The sequence below is a fragment of the Coenobita brevimanus genome, chromosome 110 (genome assembly GCF_032717465.1).
Source record: "Coenobita brevimanus isolate Jiangsu-jjx chromosome 110, ASM3271746v2, whole genome shotgun sequence".
NCBI classification, from domain to species: Eukaryota; Metazoa; Arthropoda; class Malacostraca; order Decapoda; family Coenobitidae; genus Coenobita; species Coenobita brevimanus.
The window spans coordinates 20,722,800-20,732,589 of record NC_137063.1 but is presented as its reverse complement, the minus strand read 5'-3'; positions in this window follow the sequence as shown (position 1 = coordinate 20,732,589).

The following is a 9,790-nucleotide window of genomic DNA, read 5'->3' as shown; positions in this document are numbered from 1 at the left end:
TCCTTCATTCTGGGCTTGTAATAGCTTCATGACTGCTGCCAGACATGTCTCCTCCTGACTAGCTTGGCCTCTTCTCTGTACTCCTTCTGCCTCCATGTCGAAGGTTTGACTCATTGTAGCACAATTCTTATGATCTACACTCTTGACACCACTTGTTGCATCCCCAGTCCCACACTGCCACAGGCCCCAACAGCAGTAGTTCAGTATACGAAGGGCGTTGCCCAGTGAATTGTTCTTCTTATGGTCAGCCTTTCTGTGTGCAACAATGAGATCAACTCAGGGACTGTAAATAAACACTGGCTTCTTAAGTTCGCATCTTTATTCTGCAAATAATTACACTTGATTCTTGCCAAATTCACTTCACTGTTTTCACAAGTACCGGAGCAATACAGTCTGCACTAATACTGAACTGACATTGAACTAAATTCAGCTTGAACTGGAGAAGAAAACTAACTTCCCTAGGCTCTTCCACCTCCTTAACCCATACTGCGCTGGGCAAAAAAAGAAAGAAAAAATCTACACTGTCCGATTTTGGATTTTTTTTTTCTGCCTAATGGGCTTCATACATCATTGTCTGATATCTGGCACTGATAAAAGTAATCACTAAGGTCAAATACAGTACTTGGTTGAATCGAGTCAGGTTGGTGCCACTCTACCTCTGAAATCTTCGAGGTTACTGAGAGAGCAGAGCATCTGTGAGCCTGTGAACCGATTTTGGAAATTTTTGTGTGGGTAAATGGGCTTAACACATCAATATAAAATCCCTGGCACTAATAAAAGTAATCACCAAAGCCAGAAAGAATCGAGTCAGGTTGGTACAATACCACTGAACCTCTGAAATCTTCAAGGTGACAGACAAAGCAGAGCGGCTGTGAGCCTGGGAAGACTCACTTGCCTCCCACACTGCTAAATCAGTGTTGTAAGAGTAGCAGAGAAATGTCTGAAGTTAGCAAGATATGACATTACCTTCCATTTTATTTTGGTTCCCTGCAAAGACTTCTCAGTGCTGCAGGACATAGATTTACGTCACCGGCATTTTTCAAGGGGACATAGATCTATGTCGCTAGCATGGTACGGGTTAAATAGCCTTCCCTGCACCTCCAGAGTTCTAGTACACTCTCGGAAGGGTAACAGTTACCAACTCAGAGACATCCAAAATATCCAGACTTTTCTCACATAACAACTCTAAATGCTTTAGCATACAAACTGAGATAAAATTGCATAATTTAACAAACATTAACATAAATAAAACACTATGGAGAAAAAGAGCACAAGAATTAATGAACAAGTTACAAAATACCTCTACTGACAAATAGCAGGCTAACTGACAACTCTGACACGTAACCGAAAATTATAAGAAATACTGAGAACCTTCCAGTACTACCTAGGTAGCAAATCCTGCACATCTAAACAATACTGTACCATACTAATGTTATCCCGATCATAAGAGGGTGTATGGTATAGTGTCAGGCTCCTGTCCCTCACTCTCAGCTAAATAAAGCAGCATGCATTAGCTGGAGTAAAATCTAATATACTATAGCAGTAGCCGTGTGTGTGTGTGTGTGTGTGTGTGTGTGTGTGTGTGTTTTGGGCAGCCGAAACTACACACTCAAATCGCACCAAAATTGGCACAGAAATCGCAAAAAATTCGCTGATGTGAAAAAACTTGGTCCCATCACGATTGAAAAACTTTTACTATATTTAATGAGCAATTACATTTTGACCAAAAAACTCTGGTCCTAGCGCCCGGCATAGGATCTCCGTAGAATTTTTTGCTCACAGGTACAACTAAAGTATTTCGGACTTGCATTCGGACAACTTGGTTTCCATTCCCAAAGCTGCAAATAACATGATCAATTGGTTAGCTGCAAAAAATCCAAGTGATAACGTTACACTAGAACAGCACATAAACGCGAGAGCCCTCTGTAGGAGCAAGTGCGAGGGGCCTGAAGGGCCCACAAGCACTTGTACAGTACTAGAATTGTACAAACTGTGAAAAGGTTAGTCAATATGCAGGTCAATATGGTAGTTTATTGTTTGTATATATATATATATATATATATATATATCCATCATCCAATCCCACGTTGCCCCATGAGGAGCGTAGGAGCCCGGGGCTAGGCAGTTGGTCCTGACATTTAAGATGAGAGTGGCCAGCCTCACTCATCCCTGAGTGGCATTACGTGACCAATAAACCCCAGGCATCCCTTGGATATAAACCTTCACCGGCTCAATCCGATTGGAGCACAATAATTACCCACTAAACCACCAGGCGCCAAAATTTGGTTATATGGTTACCACTCAGCGTAGTAAATGGTTTCCTGGTGTACAGGAAACCATTTGACTTGTCAGTCAGTGTAGAGTCACCCACGGGCAGAAGGAAGAGAAAAGAATGAAGGAATGAAAGACAGAAGAGGGAGTCTAATGTCACCCGCAGGCAGAAAGACGAGGAAAGAATGAAGGAAAGAAAGACAGAAGAAGATGGAAGGAAAGAAAGATGGAGGAGAGGACAGGGCAGACACCCGAGAGCAGCACTACATTGAGTGAGTGGATGGTGATTGTCCCCACCTACCACAAATATATATATATATATATATATATATATATATATATATATATATATATATATATATATATATATATATATATATTATAATAATCATTGTAGTTTAGTTAAATAATGCTTGCGTGGTCATAGTGATTTCTGGAGACGAATAGGAAAACGTACAAGCATTATATGAATATGATTATCCAATAACATTATGTTCGATTACTCCATTAATTAACTAATTGAATTTAACCTTCAGATAGAAAAATTGTGCAGTGCATTGTGGTGGATTTGGTGAAAGAGTAGTTCGTAGTATGTGGCGCGGGGTGAATACTTAACATCGCATGGATGAAAAATGACTGATCGGTTCTGTTATTTCTCATTTTAATACAGCTGCTGTGAAAAACAAGACCGGCTGCTTGAATGTGGCTCCAGTAGGATTAACAATATTATTAGGTCCTCCGACCGGGACTGACCAACAGGTGACGACTAAACAGAACAAAAGACATGGTATGGATTGCGACATGGAATGTAAGGGGTGCAAATGATGAGGTGAAAGATTGTCCAGATGCTTGAGGGTGCAAAAGTGGACGTACGTAGAATAATTGAGACCAAAATGGAGAGGTGAAAGTGTGAGACACTGGGAGTATGGATGGACTATATGTACGGGAGTAAGTGTGAATGAGAGGGCAAAAGGAATATGTATTGTTGTGTGCAAGATATGGAAGGAGAATACAAGAATGTATGGATCAGTTGACTCAAGGATTGTGTGGGTAACGTTGAAAGTAGGACTACAAATGTAAGCGATTGTGTGTGTGTGTGTGTGTGTGTGTGTGTGTGTGTGTGTGTGTGTGTGTGCGCCAACACAAGATTGTGCAAGTAGAGTGAAAGAAGAGTTCTGGGCAAGTGTAGGAATGTGCGTGGAAATATTTGAAAGAATTGAGATAGTGTTTTTGATTGGAGATATGAATGGAAAAGTAAGGAATTTGAAGGTGGATGGAGTAGGTGGTGAGTGAGACGTGCCTCCAGAAGTGGGTGATAACGGCAGTGCTACAATGGACATCAGGGGAGGGGGTTGGTGAAAGCCACTACCCTATTTAGACACAAAATGTTCCACAGGTATACGGTATACATGACGAGTGATGAGAAGGGTGAGTAGTGAACTGAGCAATTGGAAGGCAATGATTGATCCATACACACATAATTATGTGAGAAGGGTGTGTAATGGATGCAAGAGCAGACAGAGGTTGGGGGAGTGGACTTTCTGACCACTATGTGGTGGTGGTGAAAGTCAAGGTTCATATGCAATAGAGGAGTAGAAGGATGGAAGGACGGGAAGTAATAGTCCACACAAGGACGGTAGAAAGGTTGCAAGAGGATGGAAAAGAGGCAGAATATAAGAGAGAAATGTAGGAGCGATTGAGTAAACATGACTCGGAGCAGGTGAGGGTGATGGAAGGGGTGTTCAAGATATTCACCGAAGAAATCTGTTCGGCAAGTGAGGTGGTGTGTGGGGTGAAGAGAAGCCGAAAAGGGTGTGCAAGGAGCAGCATGGCGGAATAAAGAGGTGAGGCAAGATGTGGAATAAAAGAAGAAAGCATATAGTGAGTAGATGGGAAGCAAAGGAGTGGAAGAAGTTGAGAGACATAAGAGAGAGTTATCTGTAGAGAGGAAGAGAGAGGTGAAAAAATTAGTAAGAGAGAGTAAGAGATGAGGAATTTGGAAGGAATTTGAGTGTAACGTGGAGAGAATGTAAGAAAATCTTCTAGAAAGAGGTGATGAGAGTAAGACAGGGTGATATAGAAGTTAGTCAGGGAGTGAAAGATAAAAATGATAGATTGCTAGTGGAGAAGGGAGAAAAAGAGAGTAGATGATGAGAACACTTTCAGGAAATGTTAAGCACAGAGAATGAAAGTGATGTGAGGATAAGTTGCTGGGGAAAGGCTGGGAGAAGGAGGAGGAAGGATGTGAGAAGAGAGGATGATATCAGTAGCAAGGAAGTAGTGGAAACAATGAAGAAAGTCAGAACGGGGAAAGCCCCAAGAATAGATGGAGTGTGTGATGATATGCTGAAGGATGAGGGAGAGATGTTGGTGGAATGGGTATGGGAGATGTGCAAATTGGCCTGGGAGGAAGGGAGAGTCCCAGAGGACTGGAAGTCAAGTATAATTATTCCCCTGTACAAAGGAAAAGGGGAAAAAGAAGTGTGTGGTAATCATAGGGGCATTTGTCTAAGTATAATTGGAAAAATGTATGGTAGGATACTTTTTGACAGATTAGGACAATAACATAGAATTAGTTTGTGAAGAACAGGGAGTTTTTATGAAGAGAAGAGGTTGCATAGATCAGATATTCATTTTTAGGTCTTTATTGCAAAAGTTTCTAGAGAAGGGAAAGAAGTTGTATGCAGCCTTCATGGATCTGGAGAAGGCATATGACAGGGTGGATTGACAAGTAATGATGAAATTGTTAAGAATATATTGAGTAAATGGGAAGTTGTTGAATACCACGAAGAGTATATATAAGTGGGATGAGGCTGCAGTATTTGTGGATAGAGAATTGAGTGAATATTTCTGTTTGAATGTTGGGTTGAAACAGGGATGTGTCATGTCTTCAAAGCTGCTCAATCTGTATGTGGATGGCGTTATAAAAGAGATACAAGGTAGGGCAGTGGATGTTGGAGCATCCCTAATGAGAGAGAGCAACGTTTGGGAACTCCCTGTACTGTTGTTTGCAAATGATACTGTATTGTTAATCGAAGACGAAGGAGAACTGCATGGCTTTGTGAATGACTTTGGAAGTGTGAGTAAGAAAGAGAATCTAATGGTGAATGTAGGGAAGAGTAAAGTTATGGTCTTCGAGAGAAATGAAGTCACTGGATGTACCATGAGGCTGGATTATGAGGCAATGGAAAATGCGAGAGCATTTAAGTCCTTGGGCAGTGTGATGAGTAAGGATTGAAATTTGGAGGGTGAAGTGCTTGAAAACATACAACAAGGAAGAAGGGTTGCTATTTCTTTGAAAGCAGTGATGAGAAACAGGGAGGTGAGCATGGAAGTAAAAAAGTCACTGCATGACAATATCGTAATATCAGCTCTAACATATGGAAGAGGAGCTTGGACCTTGTTGGAAGGACACAAGTCAAGAGTGAGAGCAGTGGAAATGAGTTATTTGAGAGGAGCATGTGGAGTTACATGGAGAGACAGACTGACAAGTGAGAAAGTGAAAAAGCATTGTGGTGTGGATGCGGATGTGATAGAAAGCGTTAGGAGAAATACATTGAGGTGGTGGGTCATGGGGAAAGGATGAAGAGCGAAAGACTAATGAGGAGAGTGTATGTGAATCAGGAAGAGGGGGGGAAGAGGAAGGGGGAGGCCAAGGATGAGATGAAGGGATGGAGTGGAGAGGAATATGAGAGAGGGGAGTGTGAGCTGGGAGCAAGGCAGTGAAATGGCTGGGGACCGGGCGACATGGAGGGTTTTTTTTTTGCGGCCACCCCTTACGGGCAAAATGTGTCTGGCTATAGATAGATATATCGATAGACAGAAGACAAGTTTAAAATACTGTGCCACAAGTCGTGACGTAGACATTCCCAATGTTCTAACACATGAACTGGCATCTATGCCAGCGTCTATGTTCACAGACACAGGGGAAATGCGCATGATCAAGGCGAAAGCTACTCTGAAGAAACAGTTCTAAGTGGAAGTATCTGCCAGGATAACAAGGAGTGTAGAAGCTGCTTTAATTGATGGCTTTCTTTTACTTTGAGTGATCCACTGGCCAGCTGGTGGAACAGTTAGGAACTACATTCAGAACTTCCAGTGTCTATTACAGAGGCGTTTCTCATCACAAGATGTGTACCTGGTATTTGATTGATATTATGACTACAGCATTAAAGCCACAACCAGGTTATCTAGGTTAAAGGATGCAAGTAGAGTTCATAAACTGGATCTGGATACAGCATTACCACCACAGAAGATGGTGATAATGCTGTATCCAGATCCAGTTTACGAACTCTATTTGCATCCTTTGTCCTAAATGACCTGCCTCTGTCTTTGATTCAGATACTGGGATAAACCTCCAAATATTCTCTATAGTTTCATTTTGGTGTCCTTTGAAAGCTAAGAATATTTAGATTAAGAATCTGCCCGGTGCTGTCTTGTCACTTGAACAATTTTCATATTTCAAGATGGCGTCCAAGATGGCTGTCGCATTAGAAATACGAGTAAGTTGCATTCACAAAGTAATACACGTTTGAACTGTGTAAGTTTGGATATTACTGTGGTAATTGTGTACCAAAACCTTGTGGGATGCATTTGCATCCAAATGTTGCATGATAATGCTAATAATTAAGATGGGGCTAAAAAAAAATCCAAGAAATGACTTAATTATTTGAAAAAACGATCCAAGAAAGGACTTGACTATTTGAAAAAAAAAAAAAAAAAATCGATCATATCATATCAAAAACCCCGATGAAGTATTAAGCCAAATCATGTTTCCAGCGTTTCAAAACAGAAAAACTTTTATGTCATGCACCGTAAAATGCATATTAAACTTCTATATAGCTCAAAATGAACATTAATCAACACCATACATACTGAAACATCATGGAAATACCAAACTTACGACCAACACAGCAGTGAAATTCTACTGATGTATGACTAAATCAAACCTAAATCACGTCTTAATAATTAGGCCTATAAAAAAAATCCTTTGTGAAATGATATGAAATTACTTAGTTTCATCATTATGGACATTCAAGTCTTGACGAAGTACACTAAAGGATGCTCTTTACCTTCCAAATCATGAATGGAACCAAAATACCACAAAAGTATATTAACCTACCGTAGCTGGAATTATTCAGACGAAGTCATTCAAGTGTCCAAAACCTCAAAAATTAATAACACAAGAGAGATAATTCCCTTACTTTCAAAGAGCAGCATCCGGAAGCATAGAAGCTTCCAATTTGGATATGGCAAGAAATGTAACTCTTATGTATACAATTTTACTTGAGTCAAACAAGAGTGACATTAATGCACTTTGGTCAGCGTGATTACTGAGCATGTGTGTTAAAACATTCACGTCCCCTGGAATTGCAGAAATTGTGCATGGCAAATTGGCTACTCTACAACCGCAGTGGAGTGTCCAACATTGTGCATCTTCACTTTTGCAGCTGTACTGTATTAACTTTAATACACTGTTTGGCGCCATAGAGACATTTGGAGGCACAGTTACAGGATCTAAGGACTTGTTTACATCTTCCCTTATCCATCCTAAATTTTCTGCGTCCATGCTTCGGGGATGTGGGTAAGCTACTTCTCTGATTTCCAAATGCATGCTTGGTATTGGGCACTCTTGACATTCTCTGCAAAGGATTCATTCGTAGGCGGGAGAGAAGATTTGCTGTCATTGTACTTCCACTGCCAAGCTTTGATGACCAAAGAGTCACAGGAGCCTCGGACATACTGTCACAGTGTGGAACTCCGTAACATGCAACCAAGAATTTCGTGGCTTGTTTCACCACATCAGTCACTGGCACATGAGTGTCTCCAAGAAGTGATAACGACATCCCACAACGCAATGCCTTTAACGTTGCACCTTTCCCAATACCATGACTAAAAGCCACAGTGCCACATCCAAACAACACACGAACCGCATGCAAATTCCCTGTTATTGCTTCGTGCATGTCAACCGTCTTCAGTATGTCAATGACAGCTCTGTCATTGATACTTGATTCCATGATTATCGTTGTAACGACAATTTTCTGCCAAGTAGTAATACAACAGGAGGATAAACACATCTGTGTCATCTGAGATTACAGCAGTTCCTTATGGAAGATCTTGAAGAAAGAGAAAAAGTTGCTGTATGATGATAAAATCAGCCTTCTCATGGGCTGTATCCATGTCATGCCCATGTACCACCACACCACCATTAATGATCTCAATAGGAGTTATATTTTGACCTGTTATTACTAATTTGTGATTTTGTAGGCTCTTGTGGTGGAATTCAGAATCACTGCTCATTTCCAAACATATGAACTTATGGAGTTGGACCTTGTTCTCTGAAGTCTCTTTGAGTAAGGTGACTATCTCTCTTGAGTAATTGACTTTTAAGATTTTGGACATTTGCATGACTTCTTTGAATAATTCCAGCTAGGTACTGTGATATTTTGGTTCTACTCATGATTTGGAAGGTAAAGAGCGTCATTTAGTATACTTTCTCACAACATGAATGTTCACTGCTCATTTCCAAACATATGAACTGATGAGTTGGACCTTGTTCTCTGAAGTCTCTTTGAGTAAGGTGACTATCTCTCTTGTGTAATTGATTTATAAGATTTTGGACATTTGAATGGCTTCTTTGAATAATTCCAGCTTGGTTAAGATATTACTGTGGTATTTTGTTTCTACTCATGATTTGAAATGTAAAGAGCGTCATTTAATATACTTTCTCACAACATGAATATTCATCACGGTGAAACTATGTATTTTCATATAATTTCACAAAAGAACCTTTTTTTTTTTTTTTTTCAGTATGTAGGCCCAATTATTAAGACGAGATTTAGGTTTGGTATAGTTTTTTGGATGTACAATTTAGTCAAATAGATAGGTAGAAATTCACTGCTGTGTTGGTTGTAAGTTTGGTATTTCCATGGTATATCATTATTTGTAGTGTTGATTAATATTCATTTTTAGCTACATAGAAGATTAATATGCATAAAGTTTTCCTGTTACAAAATGATAGAAGCATGATTTGGCTTAATACTTCATCGGAGAAAATATTTAATATGATCGAATAATTTCTTTTCAAATAGTCATTTCTTGAATCATTTTTGGCCCCATCTTAATTATTAGCATTCTCAGGCAACATTTGGATGCAAATGCTTCCCACAAGGTTTCGGTATATAGTTACCACAAAAATATGCAAACTTACGCAGTTCAAAAGTGTATTACTTTGTGAATGCAACTTACTCGTCTTTCTAATACTACGGCCAACTTGGACTCCATCTTGAATTATGCAAAATGCTCAAGGGTGGCAAGAGAGCACAGGGCAGATTCTTAATCTACATATTCTTAGTATTTAAATGAAACCAAGATCAAAACTATCGACAACATCTGAGGATTCATCTCAGTATCTGCTGGACTATCAGGGGCAAGGGGCTGGTCAAGTGCCTTAAATGTGAGGATGAAAAGTTTAGCCTTGGACCCCTATGTTCCAGATGGGTATCAAAGGTTTAGGTGG